We start from the raw sequence: 14,180 nt of genomic DNA, 5'->3' as shown, positions 1-14,180 counted from the left end.
GTGCAGGACGTTCTTCAGTTTTTAAGGGAAAAATTATCCCCCTATTCAGATCATTTCCCATTGGCGCTTGACAAAATAATAAAGTTAGTTGAATTATGTGCATCTAATAACGTATTTTCATTCGGGGAATCATTCTACAAGCAAAAATTCGGGTGTAGTATGGGTAGTCCTTTAAGTCCCGTTTTAGCCAATCTGTACATGGAAATACTTTGAAACTACAGTAATAAATGCAATAAACCCAAAAACATCCGTGGCTGAGATACGTGGATGATATTCTAACATTTTGGGATAATAGGTGGGGCAATTTTAATGAATTCCTCTCAAAATTAAACGCATTAGTGCCCAGCATCAAATTTAAAGTTGAATGGGAAACAGACAACAAAATTCCTTTTCTTGATGTTTTAATAATCAGAGACACGACAGATAAATTTACCATATACAGAAAACCAACGTCTCACTTTCATATATTCACTACTTTAGCTATCACGACATTACTATCAAGATAGGCGTAGCTAGCAACCTATTCTTAAGAGCCTTACGAATTTGTTCCCCAGATTTCCTGGAAAAAGAATTTGAACTAATTCGCAAGCAACTTTCATCTTTAAAGTATCCTGACCATTTAATTGAGAAAGCAATTCAAAAAGCAAACGTAATTTTCTACCGACCCCCTAAAGACAAGACCAGAGACACACCCAACAATAAAATAAAAATTCCTCACCTGGAGACGATTAAAAGAGTAACGCACACCCTGGGAAATCCAACCCTTTTGCATTTACCTACCCAAACACCTTAGCCAAATCCCTGATTAACGTCCAACAAAAGATCTCCCAAGGACTCTGGGTCTATGAGATCCAGCCAAGACTGTGACCAATCTTACATCGGATTTACAGGTAAATCCACTTCCCCAGAGATTAATACAACCACAAACGGTCAGTTAGGTATGGACAACAGAACTCGGCTATTTTCAACCATATAAATGAACATAACCATAGAATAAACTGGAATTTGTCACGTGTAATTTATAGCAGCAACTGCCGTACAAGAGTCAAATGATGGAATCGGCCTTAATAAAAGAGAAGCAGTAATGAACATCTCAAAAGGGGCATGGATTTCGGATGTCGTCGACCAAGTTTTTATTCAACCAACGCTTAAGAAGATTAAAGGAAGATTATCAGCGGGGGTGACCTAAATTGGCTTACTTGTGGACGGATCTCTTGGTATAAATACCACCTTTTCTGTAAACTTTTCTCATTCATATACCTGAAGAGAGAGACAGCAGTCTCTGAAATATAGTACTTTCCTCTCTATATTTTTGGTGTTTTTATGGGCTCCTTTTATTAGATATATATATATATATATATATATATATATATATATATATATATATATATATATATATATATATAGTATATATATAATATATATATATATATATAGATATATATATATATATATCAGTGTTTCCGACATCTCCAGTCCATGATGAGCTCAAGGTACTGAGTGAAAAGAAAAATTACATTCGAAGGCGTCCATATTGGTGGGACAACCTCAGGGTGGAATCTAGGAAGCCGTTGCTAGACAAATAGAGTCGCTAGTACGTTTCAAAGGATTTAAGTTTATTATTGACAACATTAAATCTTGGGTTGTTGCTGAAATGTCAAAGTAGCCATAGTTTGACATCTTAGGTAACTGAACTATTTTTGGTGTGAAAAGCACTGCCTTACTATAAAAATAAAAATAAAAATACGTTATACCATGCAGAATGGAAGGATGACGTAGCTGAAGAGGTTTGGCCTCTCGTCATGAACTTATAGTGAGTGATTGAGAGGAAGAGTGGGAATAAAATTATTCGTAGTTATTAGTTATAATTGCATAGTTATCAGAAAAGTGTTAAAACGAAGGAAATGTGTTGGACGGTAAGTGCAAAATGCCACAGAATCTCCTTTACTTATCTTTATGGGGTTAGAATATATCCTTTTCTTTGTGTTAACAATTTTTTAGTCGCGGTATTGGGAGTCATAGAAAACGTTACAAACTGGTGTTATAGAAAATGAGAAAGTTAATGGCTAACGAAGAGAAATACTCCTTTACACACACACACACACACACACACACACACACACACACACTTATGTTTAAATTCATATTATAAGTACGTAACATACATATATAAATTAATGTGAAATTTTGATGTACAAAACATGATATAAACATAGAAATAGTACTAGACCTTCATCCGAAGAAAGGTGTACACTTACATTTAAATATGCTTAAATAATCACTGTAGATGCACGTAACTTCATACATAAGCGAATCCCACAGGAAAATGATAGTCAGAAATCCAAGCGCTTTCGTCTCTACTCAGACATTGTCAAGGAGTTAATGATAATGTCTGAGTAAAGACGAAAGCGCTTGAATTTCTGACTATCATTTTCCTGTCGGATTCGCTTATTACATTACCTATATTTGGAATACACCCTTAGTTACTGAACGATCATTGATTCGGGTCACTAACTTGAGAAAGCAGTTTTTAAACCTCACAACAATATCTGAAATCGATTCCTGAACACGGCAATAAAGACATTATATTAAAAATCCAAGTAAATGTAATCCCGCCCCAACCCCTTTTCAAGTCCCTCTGAGCCCAAGGATTCAAGCCAAGGAGGCAATGATGTCTCAATTGAGGCAAAGCGATTAACCTCGAGTCACCAAGGTGTACAATGGTTAGGATACGAGAGAGAGAGAGAGAGAGAGAGAGAGAGAGAGAGAGAGAGAGAGAGAGAATCTGCTGGATTCCAACCACTATAACATTCACTGCGTCGTATACCTACACTGAGTAAGACTAACATCAGTCTATCTGTCTGTCAAACACTGAGATAACCAGGGTGGGGTGAATAAGGAATTACAGCGATCTTAGTGTTTGAGACTAGTCAGCCTTGGTACTGTCACGGCATCCCTGTAATCGCTAAGTCGGTAAGGGCGATGCAACTATTCTCTGGCTCATTTATTTTCAACAGTATCATACGGCTGACAATACCTTTAAACGAATCTCCCTTACTCATAACACTTCTCTTCTACTTAACCTGGTTAGCTATTTTTTTCCTTTTTTTCTATGATTTGCATATTCCTCTGACGGACGTCTTTCCACAACCAGTTCTGACCTAAGTTCAAACGACAACAGGAAAAAAAGTAGTCTGCTGGTTTTCAGAAACGAATATTTAAGGTACAATTCAATAATGCATGAACGGTCGACATATCAAACTGACCTTTTATTTCTAAAATGCCGTCGAGTGCCTTGCCCCTCAAAACTATAACAAGACGTACTATATATGCTAACTAATGAACAAAATTTTTTTGTAAAATATCCAATTATATTCTTACAATAATTTCCTGAAATTTGCAATCTTTCAACAAACTTAGTCATGTCCTCGAAAAAGGCTAGTGACCTAAATAAAAGCCTTATTTTTGGTCCTACCAACCAATATTATATATATATATATATATATATATATATAATATATATATATATATATATATATATATATAAGTATGAATGTAATATATATATATAATATTATATATACATATATATATACACACACATCTTGTGTGTTTTCTATTCAGGGACAATTGGCATATATTATAGGGAGCATTAAATATGTCAAGCAGAGATGATGGAATGCTCCGACAGTGTTGGTGTGTGTGCCCCGTCTAAATCTAGGCTCTACTTCTCATATAATAAGTCGGACACACAAATATGCATACATACATACATACATACATACATACATACATATATATATATATATATATATATATATATATATATATATATATATGCACACACATATATAGATATATATATATATATATAATAAATATATATATATATTTATAGAGATATATAAGATATATATAACAAACATATATAATATATATATACATATATAATATATATATATATATATATATATATATATATATATATATATATATATGTAGATATATATACATATATATATATATATATATATATATATATATATATATATATATATCTACACGAGTATATCGCATAAATATTTCCTAACAAGCATTTGAGCCGCACCTTGCCTAAACCGACGCTGTTTTTCCGAGATTAATCTAGTTTGCATTATAATTTTTAAGTTAGAATCCTACCATTTCCATATAAATACTTGTACCTAATGTAGACAAAAAAACTGAGGACTGAAAAAGCATATGTAAATACATTTTCATTCCTAAATTTTTTGCATTAAGTACAGGTATTACATAGAAATGGTAGGATTCTAATTGAAAAATTAAAATAGCTACCGGATTGATATGAGAAAAACAGCCTGAGTGTAGTTAAGGTATGGTTGAAATGCTTGTTATTGAAACAGTTTGCGATTTGTTTAAAAGAAAATGAGAAAAGCGGTTTTTGGAACCCTTCGACCCAGAAAAGAAGCACATGGTAAAACTAATTAGGCAGTGTGGAGGCTTTTGAGGATGAATGGTATAGAAGGTACGTTGCTGAGAGAAATGAAAAATACTTATGATGGAAGTGAAGCTGGTATTATAATTAGTAGGTAGAGGAGTGACTTTGGTGTCAAATGGGATAAGACAAAGGTGCGTTATTTCTCAATGGTTTCTAATCTATGTTTGGTCGGTACGATGTGCCAGTTTAGAAAAGCACCTTTAGATATAGGCACAAAATTGCGGGATACAAAAATGTGTTGTGAACCCAACGTAGAATAGCAGGAGAGACACTGGAAATGGGGAATAATGAAAAGAAACTGGAAGAGATTAATGAAAGAGTTTGACTGCTTAGTAATGGAAGACAGTGAACTTAAAAAATATCAACCGCTCTTATAGTACCTCATTTGCCTCACGGAGAACCCCCCACCACTCTTGCCAAATGTGCATTAAACATAAATAATGCACTCTTTCTTGCTTATCAGACATTACAAAACCTCAAACTGAAATCAATATGTTCATCTCCTGGATGAAATATTATGGTGACCCCTGCATTTTTTCACTGAACTCCAAACCTCCCCCCGCCCTCTTTTCTGTTTGGGGTAAAGAGTTAAAGAAAATGTTCTAAACCAAGGTTTCTTTCACCGTGAAGATAATTTCATAGCTTAATGTACAGCGCTAAATTACCCGAACATTCGTCCTCATATTTATCGAAGTACTTCTAAGGTGATCTTTGACGTCGCACTGTATGCACAAATAAGTCGAGAGAAAATAAATCAGCTACGGGCTTGATCTACAACCAATGACCCAGCAAAGGTGCCTGTGCGTAGAATTTCCACTCCCTTGCCACATAAGTGTTGCACGACAATAGCGGCGTTATTCAGTACCCATATCATGACCCTTCCTACTTGCCGGGGGCAGCAACCAACCAACAAATCCCTCGCTAAGTGAGCCACCAAGACACATGATAATAAGGACTTAGCCATAGAAGGACTTTACATAATAGCCAACTAGTCTTCTGAACATCGGAGACTATAAAACAAGAGTTCCACCTTACTGCTTCTACCGGTTATATCGTTGTCCTTCTGTGGCTACAAATATATACAATATTATCCTCTCCTGGTTCTTACGTAAATGTGCGAGAGATCTAAACAGAAATGGGACGTATGGGAGGTATTCGTCTTATCCCAACTTTCACCTTCCCCATCGAAATGGGAGGGAGGAGTTTCTCTTTGCAGATCTTCTTGCTATTTATTATCTACGGATATGGGCTTGGGGGAGGGGGAGGGGAGAGGGGGAGGGGGAGAGAAGGGGGAGGGGAGGGGTTCCTCATCTTGTCCCATACGCAAAAAAAAAAAAAAAAATTCTGCACAGCAATTTTATCCCGAGTTTATACTAACATGCTAATGATGGCCAACCGGTTTTGCTTCTTTCTGAAAGAAAACCATTAGGCGCCCCTTACACTGAGGTGAGAAGGAGCATATATATCAGAGTTGGCTTTCCATGATCTGCAATTGAGATAGCAAAAAGTCACCAGAAGGACGGATATTCCCTACATAACTGAAGCGAAAGTAGTGAAGAGGAATACGGAAGGATACCACTATGTTAATAACATCATGATAATTATGATAATGATGAATACATAATAAGAAAGAACTTGGACGGTGGAAAATAATATAGATTAAATACTGTATTGAATTCTGGAATAATGTCATTTCCGAATTAATGACAGGTAGAGCTAGGGCTAACAAGAAATGAAAGACAGATGGAATAAAATGATATAAACACTAATGTGGTCTGACGATTCTGAAGGCTATCTTCTACATCGACACATCAAATTCTCTATATTTTCTCTAGAAAGGTAAACAAGGATAAATTAAGAGAGAGAGAGAGAGAGAGAGAGAGAGAGAGAGAGAGAGAGAGCTAATATTATAATCACTTATAAACACGAAAATGTTATGGCACATAGCAACCCTTACGACACTATAACGCCTGACTGTTTTGAAAATAAAAACAAACCTGGATTGTTTACTGTAACGATGCTTTAAAACAGAAAAATTGTATGCTAGTGGATGCAACAAATGTTCCTTGACATGAAAGCCGGCAATGACGGTCGGCCCATACACTACTATATATACAGCTGGTTCTCGCCCAGTGCCATCATTTGGCCTCAGTTGCTCAGCTCAGTCGTCGTCAACCGTTTTTCGGCAAGGAGAGGTTAGTGTCCCGTCTCTGTTTGTCGTTGTCCACAATGGAACTTCCTACTTAATTTCCGTTAAGAATAGAGTGAAAGTGGTGTTACTGAACAAAGGATAATGGTTGGATTCACAGATTCTATCATATCAATATCATATATATATATATATATATAATATATATATATATATATATATATATATATATATGTGTGTGTGTGTGTGTGTGTGTGTGTGTGTCTGTGTTATATATATATATGTGGATATATAACATATATACACACACATATTATATGAGATAAATCCACAATATTTTAGGCGTCCTGTCAATAAAACCGTGTCGCTTGCTACCGACCGCAGAACTTTATAAAGAGAAGGCAAAATCTCAGTTTTAAGGCCTTGTTAACAAAACAATCACATAATATTGCGTATTGGGACGTGAAATGTTTGGTACGACACAAAAAATATCCAGTGCTTTTCAGTCTTCATTACCAAAACAAAATCTGTTTTGACCATCCATGGTTATCTTCAGGGCTACTCTAACTCTATATCCACAATAGAACTAACTTCTAAATTATATAGGAGTGTAGCCAAATTTATCGAAAAGATGGATGCAGAGAAGATGCTTATCTTGGAATGAGGGAGGCAATGACTGCAAGGGACAGCTGCTGTAGGTCTTCAGCCGCTCAAAACTGATATCCACCCTTGTGCTGGAAAACATCATTACCTCTACTACGAGATCCACAGAAGCTAAGACCAGCAAAGCTTTCTTGTGGGACTTCGGACGGGAATGAACTATGTTGGGCACTGATGGCTGCCCTTGTGATGCAAAGCACTGTCCGCCTTCGGGAGTATCTATAGAGTCTTGGACCAGCTACTTGACAGGTGTAAATTCAGAGGCGAAGTCTCCCACTGTGAGCTGTACTGAACGTAGGATGGCCAAGGATTTTTGGCGCTCTCTCTGTTGCCAGGGTGTTCACGGAAAGGCATTATGGCATGAAATATCTGTTAGTAATTTTCAAAATTGACAGACTTTGCATCAGATTTTTAAAGGATTAAGTTTTAGTTTTTAATTCTTACTTTTCCATAAGTTTTGGCCATACTCTGCTATCTATAGGATATAGTTTTATTGTGAATCAGGGATAACCCTCACGATGACTATCGAAGGTAGATACAGCTGTCGGCTTGGGAGTGAGTAAATATATTGTTTATCTCTCCCTGAAGACTAAATAAGCACTAGATAGATTTCAGGGTCTTCCAGCGATTTGTGCATTAGCACTTAAGGGATATATATATATGTATATATATATAAATATATATATATATATATATATATGTGTGTGTGTGTGTGTGTGTGTGTGTGTGTGTGAGTGTGTGTGTGTGTGTTTGTGTGTATAAAACATACATATATATACACATATATTATTTATATATAAAATCACATATGTCTAGATGGTTGAGCTTGTAGACAAAAGTTCATCTACTTGTGACTCTGAACTCAAAGTAAAATAAACTAATGAATACTTCTCTTTGCAGGACAACCTACAGGATCAGTCATGCATCGCTCGGCATTCACCGGTAGGTCGCTGGTCGCGGCTTTGGGCTGCGTGATTATCCTCATGGGTACCGTGAGTCAGGGGCTCGTCCTTTGCCCTGAATTCCCTCGATGCTGCTTCACCTCAACGTGTTGGGCGCTGTGTCCTTCCTGCAGGGATGCCAGGTACTTCGTCAACGGAGTAAGACTCTTCAGAGTCCGTCAGGAAAGATGTCCCAACACCGAAAGGATCATTTACCAAGATCCTTTCTCTGACCCCGAGCATTACTACTTCCCAGAGGAGATCTTCTGTTTCGAGGACTTCTGAACACCTCACTGCACAAGTGCGCTCGGTTCTTCTTCTTGCTCTGCAACCAACTCAAGAAGCGAGAAATACAAGTACAACGACATTCAAGTGCAACTTTTGGAGGTTCTCTTTGCTTCCACGTCGTTGGTGATGCTTTTCAAATTCTCGGGGGTGGCGTGTTAGTGTTCCGTAACGTTAGTTGACATTGAGTCCGTTCTCTCAACAACAAAGCTAAGAACCCGTAATCTCTTTGTGACTTACCCGATCTAGCAAGGATACCGTAACCGTTGATTGCAATGATGAAAAGTGCACGTCAGAAAGATGAACACAAGAGGTGCATCAAGTATTTACTGATTTTATCTATTTATTTATTTTTTCATTTCTAAACATGCCAGAAGTAAATGGATCTGTGTCTACCTTGAAAACAGTGATGGCATAAAAGAGCTTGTGAAACAATGGACATTCACGACCAAGAATTATTTTTCTTGTTTATTCAGCGCTCTGTGAATGAACCCTTTATACCCTCTAGGGGCACAGAAATGCTGTTTAAAAAAACCAAAGCACGAAAATCGGTAACCTACGTACCAGGTGTTCGACTGGTAAATTTTCTGTAGATTTCAAATTCAGCACCATTTTCCTCTGAATGAGAGCTACATAATTCATAACCATCCGTACATTTCTTTCATAAAGAGAACGTTTCTAATAATTTTATCATCGTTATCACCGTTTATAAAATTAATCATAGTTTCCATTGGCTTGCTCACAATAAGATCATCTTATTCTTAAAAACATGTTGTAAAAGAAACGAGACAAAAAATTCTCCGCAAATCACTTCTAAGAATAATTATCAATTTTTTTTAATATATATAACACAGCTAGTCATTTAAGAATTTTGCCATGTGAATATTTATTATTGCTTGCTTTAGTTGTTTAAGCCTGTCTTGTAAATACTTTAGATTTAAGTGTTCAACTATTACCCTTCACCATGATCAGTGCAATCAATGTCAAACTGACTTCAAACTATTTCAGTGCGTGGGTCGCTGGTATATGTGAAATGTAGTCAAAATTTCTTATTAAGGTCGCTTTTTAGGCTTTCGATTATATATATATATATATAATTATATAATATATATAATATATTTTATATGGTATATAATATTAAAATATATATACCTATATATTTATATAATATAAAATATATTATATATTATATATAATATATATATATACATATATATGTATGTATGTACGTATATAAATATATATACTATAGCTTGCGTGCGCGTATTTGTGTAAACTATTGGTCATTTACCAGATACCTCTAATTGCCAATAGCCTATTTTTTTTAGCAATAGCCTATGCAAACTGATATTTATGTATATGTAGTTATTTATGTACTTGCCCATATTTCGCAGAGATGTTTACGAGCTCCTCAGAATTCACGCTTTATTTGATCATGTGTTACTTGTTAACAAAAGACGTTGTATCTAAGGTCAGTAAAACTTTAGCAACATATCTAGGATGACAGCTTGTGTAGTTGTGTTTCATTTTAAGTTCCGATCAGAAATGGCTGATTTTCAACGCTTCTAACCGGGAGCTAATTGTAATTTGCGGTAATATCAATTGTTATTCATGTTATTTATTACTGATATATATATAATGCATATATAAAATCGGAAAAAAAATGTCTGACCTTTTTCCCCCTTCACACAATTAAGCAGTTATTGTCTCACTCCTGTTTTCATAAGGATAAAGTGACTAGTCTAGCTTGTTGGTTCAGTGAAATTTAGAATTCCATATTTATGGAGGCGCAAAACTAAACAATATACTCTTATTTATGAATTGCTGATTACTTGACTCCTTAGTTGTCAGCTATTTTCCATAAGTTAGCTGGAAAGTGGTCTTTTTCCACATAATTTGTCATGGAGTTAGGCTTCTTTTGCAAGTGGCTGGTTGTTTATGATGTCCTTGTTCCACTTTTTCATGTCTTGCAGAAATCTCCAGGTTCTGGCCATAAGTTCGTATTACTGATCTCTATTTCAACGTTCTTCCTTTGCACAACTTCCCTGATTGGGTAGTTATGTGGTGATGACTGGGATCACTTTCAGGGCCTCTGTACCAAACCTTTTCAACTCTAGGTCAGCTAAGTCTCAGGAGAGATTCCTCTTAAATAATATACAGCACATGACATTACCTGCGTAATAATGAATAATCTCTCTAAATTTATACCTCAATGATTAAACTTCCCTAATACTGCACTATATATTAAATATATTTAAGTTCTCCAATTTAATGGGGTTTCAACTTCTAGGGATACAGGAAAGCTGCGTTAAGGAAAATAAAAGCAGGAAAATAAATAATCTGCGTAACAGGCATTGGTAGATCTAGGGTACTTATCCGCGGCGGCCTAGATTATGGCAGTTGCGGTTTTTTTTATGCAGTTTTACCTACTGAACAAGAATTTTAAGTAATATTTATTCGGACGACTGTAATTAACCACCCAGAGGCCAGTACTAAACACGGCGAAATACATTGGACGGCTCCCAATCCCTAGTGGATGTCGTATCCGCTGTTACGTTCCTTGCAGTCCGTGCGGACTGCTTCTGTAGAAATGCCCAGGCATTTGACACATCCTTCTCCTGTAATTTTCACGATCAGATTCATAATCCTCTGAAAGAGAGCTGCATATTTCAGAACCAAGCATCCGTACTTGTCCTAGATACAGAGGAATTTGACCATATTTCGAAAAGAACTAACCATATGTGAGACTCTTGCGGTTCGTAGGAATAATTGAGAAGCTTGAGGGTTTGAGAGCCTCAGAATTCAAGCTTTGGTTGATCATATATTACTCGTCAGCAAAAGACGCTGTATTAAATGTCAGTAAGACTTTGACGACAAAGGATTTCAGCTTGTTTAGTCGTCTTGTACTTTACGGTCTGAGAACGTGCTAATCTTCCTTTAGAAAAATAAGTTAGACTCTAGAATAAGGCAAACGACAGCAAAAGACGAGAAGTACATGATTTATGCTCCCACGTCTCTGCAGTTAAAGGGAAAACCGATCACCTGCACTAAACTGTCCCTATTTCTTGAAATGGCTCTCGTATTTTGTCGAAAAATCTGGCAGTAAACTCCATTCCAAGATGAATAATTCAGTGCAATTTGGCACTAACATTTCCTTCAGATATATATATATAGTATATATATATATATATATATATATATATATATATATATATATATATACATATACTTATACAAATTCATATAAATATACATATATAATATTCAGTGTAGCACGAAAGTCCACGTGCTTGAGAATATTATAAAATCAAATTAGGAAGGCGAGTGTGAGGACCAGAGAGTAAGACAGGTAGCTGGGTACTGATAATTTAATTTATTACAGACGAACTGGGTTGACAGACAGGTACGACGGATAAGTAGTACAGATTCGTACCGAGAGCAGAAATGACTCTGAGACAGTAGATTTGTGTTTTCTTACAAACATACACCTAAAGATAATAAGGCGTGCAAATGATGAAATTACATGTGTTATACATCGGCGGAAAGGCCGCGGAACACTCTATAGAATGGTAAAAAGGAACAATGCGACTTGATGATTGGATACAATAAAAAATAGGGAAAAGCGTTGTCCTTACAAATACTTCCCCTCAAGACAATGATTATGGAATAATTATTGGATGAAAAATATCTTGGAGGCAGGAGGCGACCCCGTGTCCTTGTGACATTTGTTGTGGGGCGTCATCGAGTGTAGAGTCTTTCGGTGTTGCTGGCTGACAGGATGCCTCCCCTGGCGGTTGCCTGGGGGGTTCTACTGTCGGCTGGGGCGACCAAGACTGCGGAGAGAGATGCATTGTTCTCGGTGGCGGCGTGGGACGGGCCGTGGGGACCCCCAGGTGCAGCGGCGGCGTAGGTTGGGCTGAGGAAGTCCCCAGCGCGGCAGCGGCGTCCCGCGGGCAGAGCGGAACCACAGGTAAGCAGCGGCGTCAGCAGGTCGAGGAAACCCACAGGTAGCGGCGTCGGCAGGCAGGGGAGGCCCACAGGTGTGGCAGCGGTGTCAGTAGGCCGAGGAGGAATACGCGACGGCGTCGGAAGAATGAGCAGGTCCACAGGTGTGGCAGCGACGTCAGGCAGGCCGAGCGAGCCCCAGGAGTGACGGCAGCGTCTGGAGTTTGAGGAAGCCCACATGCAGCGACGTCGGGTGGGTAAAGCAGGACCCTGGGAGCAGCAGCGGTGTCGGGAGGTTGCCTGGGGACTCGCAGGTGCGGCAATGGCGCCGGGAGAAGAACCGAGGAGGGCCACTGGTTCGGCGGGTCGAGAAGATATCTGACGTCCCCCGGGTGAAGCAAAGGAGGCCGCGACGTCGGATGGATGTTTCTGGACCGCCGCCTGAATTTTGTGTTGGCTGACCAGCACCCAGCTATCCGTCCTCGAAAAAAACCGCCAAAACACGCTGGAAAGCTGTGGTTAATGGCGTTGGTGTCGTCCTTGAAATGGCCATAATTAGTCCGTTAAAGGCTGGACCTAAACCGCTGTGTCACCAACTCCGGGAGGAGGTCACAAGTTATGAGGACCAGACAGGTAGCTGGGTACTGATAATTTATTATGTTGTTGTTGTTTGAGATTAAGCTGGCTTTATGCCAGCACGAGCTCTTGCTCAAGAGCAGCCCGTAGGTCATATGAATATTTTGCAGGTGGAAAGATGAGTTAAGGATATGTGGTGAGCCTTTATTTATGATCTCAATTGGATATGAAAGTGAAATGATATGATTTCAAAAGAGGAGAACTCTGATCCGGAATCATTACGACCAAGAGTTTTCTGGATAACTGACCTTCAGCCTAATGATGACTTAAGTTAAGGCTATCAGTCTTACTAGGGTATTCTAATAATAAGTTACGTAATATTTACTTTAAATGCATATTGGAAATAGAAAAACCTTATTGCATATCATAATAATTTTGAAATTAAGAAGAGTAATATTTAAGAAATAAGGAGGCTAAATGTTTGATATTCAATGGAAGCCTTACAGATCAATACAGTCGACCTCCGGTATTCGCAGGGGATGTGTACCACAGCACACACCACCACTGCATCCCGAATAGCTAAAATCCGCGAATACTAAAGACCCCACTAAAATGCTTAGTTCATACTGCCCATTTTGATAGTTTAAATAAAAAAATAAAAATTTAAACCCTCCCAAAATGCTTATAGTACCTGCATTTAGGCATGAAAATTATATGAAAATACAGTACTAATTAGTGAATATTTCTTAGTGAAATATACTGTGAACAGGCGAATTTTCCTCAAATAATGAGTATATATATTCCATATAGAATTCCATGAATCCGGAGTCCGCGAATCCAGAACCACAAATAGGCGGGGGTCAACTGTACATTACATTATTACACCAGTCTTAGAGATGAATTGTAAATACAGAAATAACTTATGAGTTGAATACACGTATTTAATAAATATTAATTTATTACAGACGAACTGGGTTGACATGGACAGGTGCGGACGGATAAGTAGTACAGATTCGCACCGACAGCAGAAATAACTCTGAGACAGAAGATTTGTGTTTTCTTACAAACATACATTTAAAGATAACAAGGCGTGCAAATAATGAAATTACATGTGTTATACATCGGCGGA

Source organism: Macrobrachium nipponense, chromosome 21 (genome assembly GCF_015104395.2).
Source record: "Macrobrachium nipponense isolate FS-2020 chromosome 21, ASM1510439v2, whole genome shotgun sequence".
Lineage (NCBI taxonomy): Eukaryota > Metazoa > Arthropoda > Malacostraca > Decapoda > Palaemonidae > Macrobrachium > Macrobrachium nipponense.
This window is presented reverse-complemented; position numbering follows the sequence as displayed.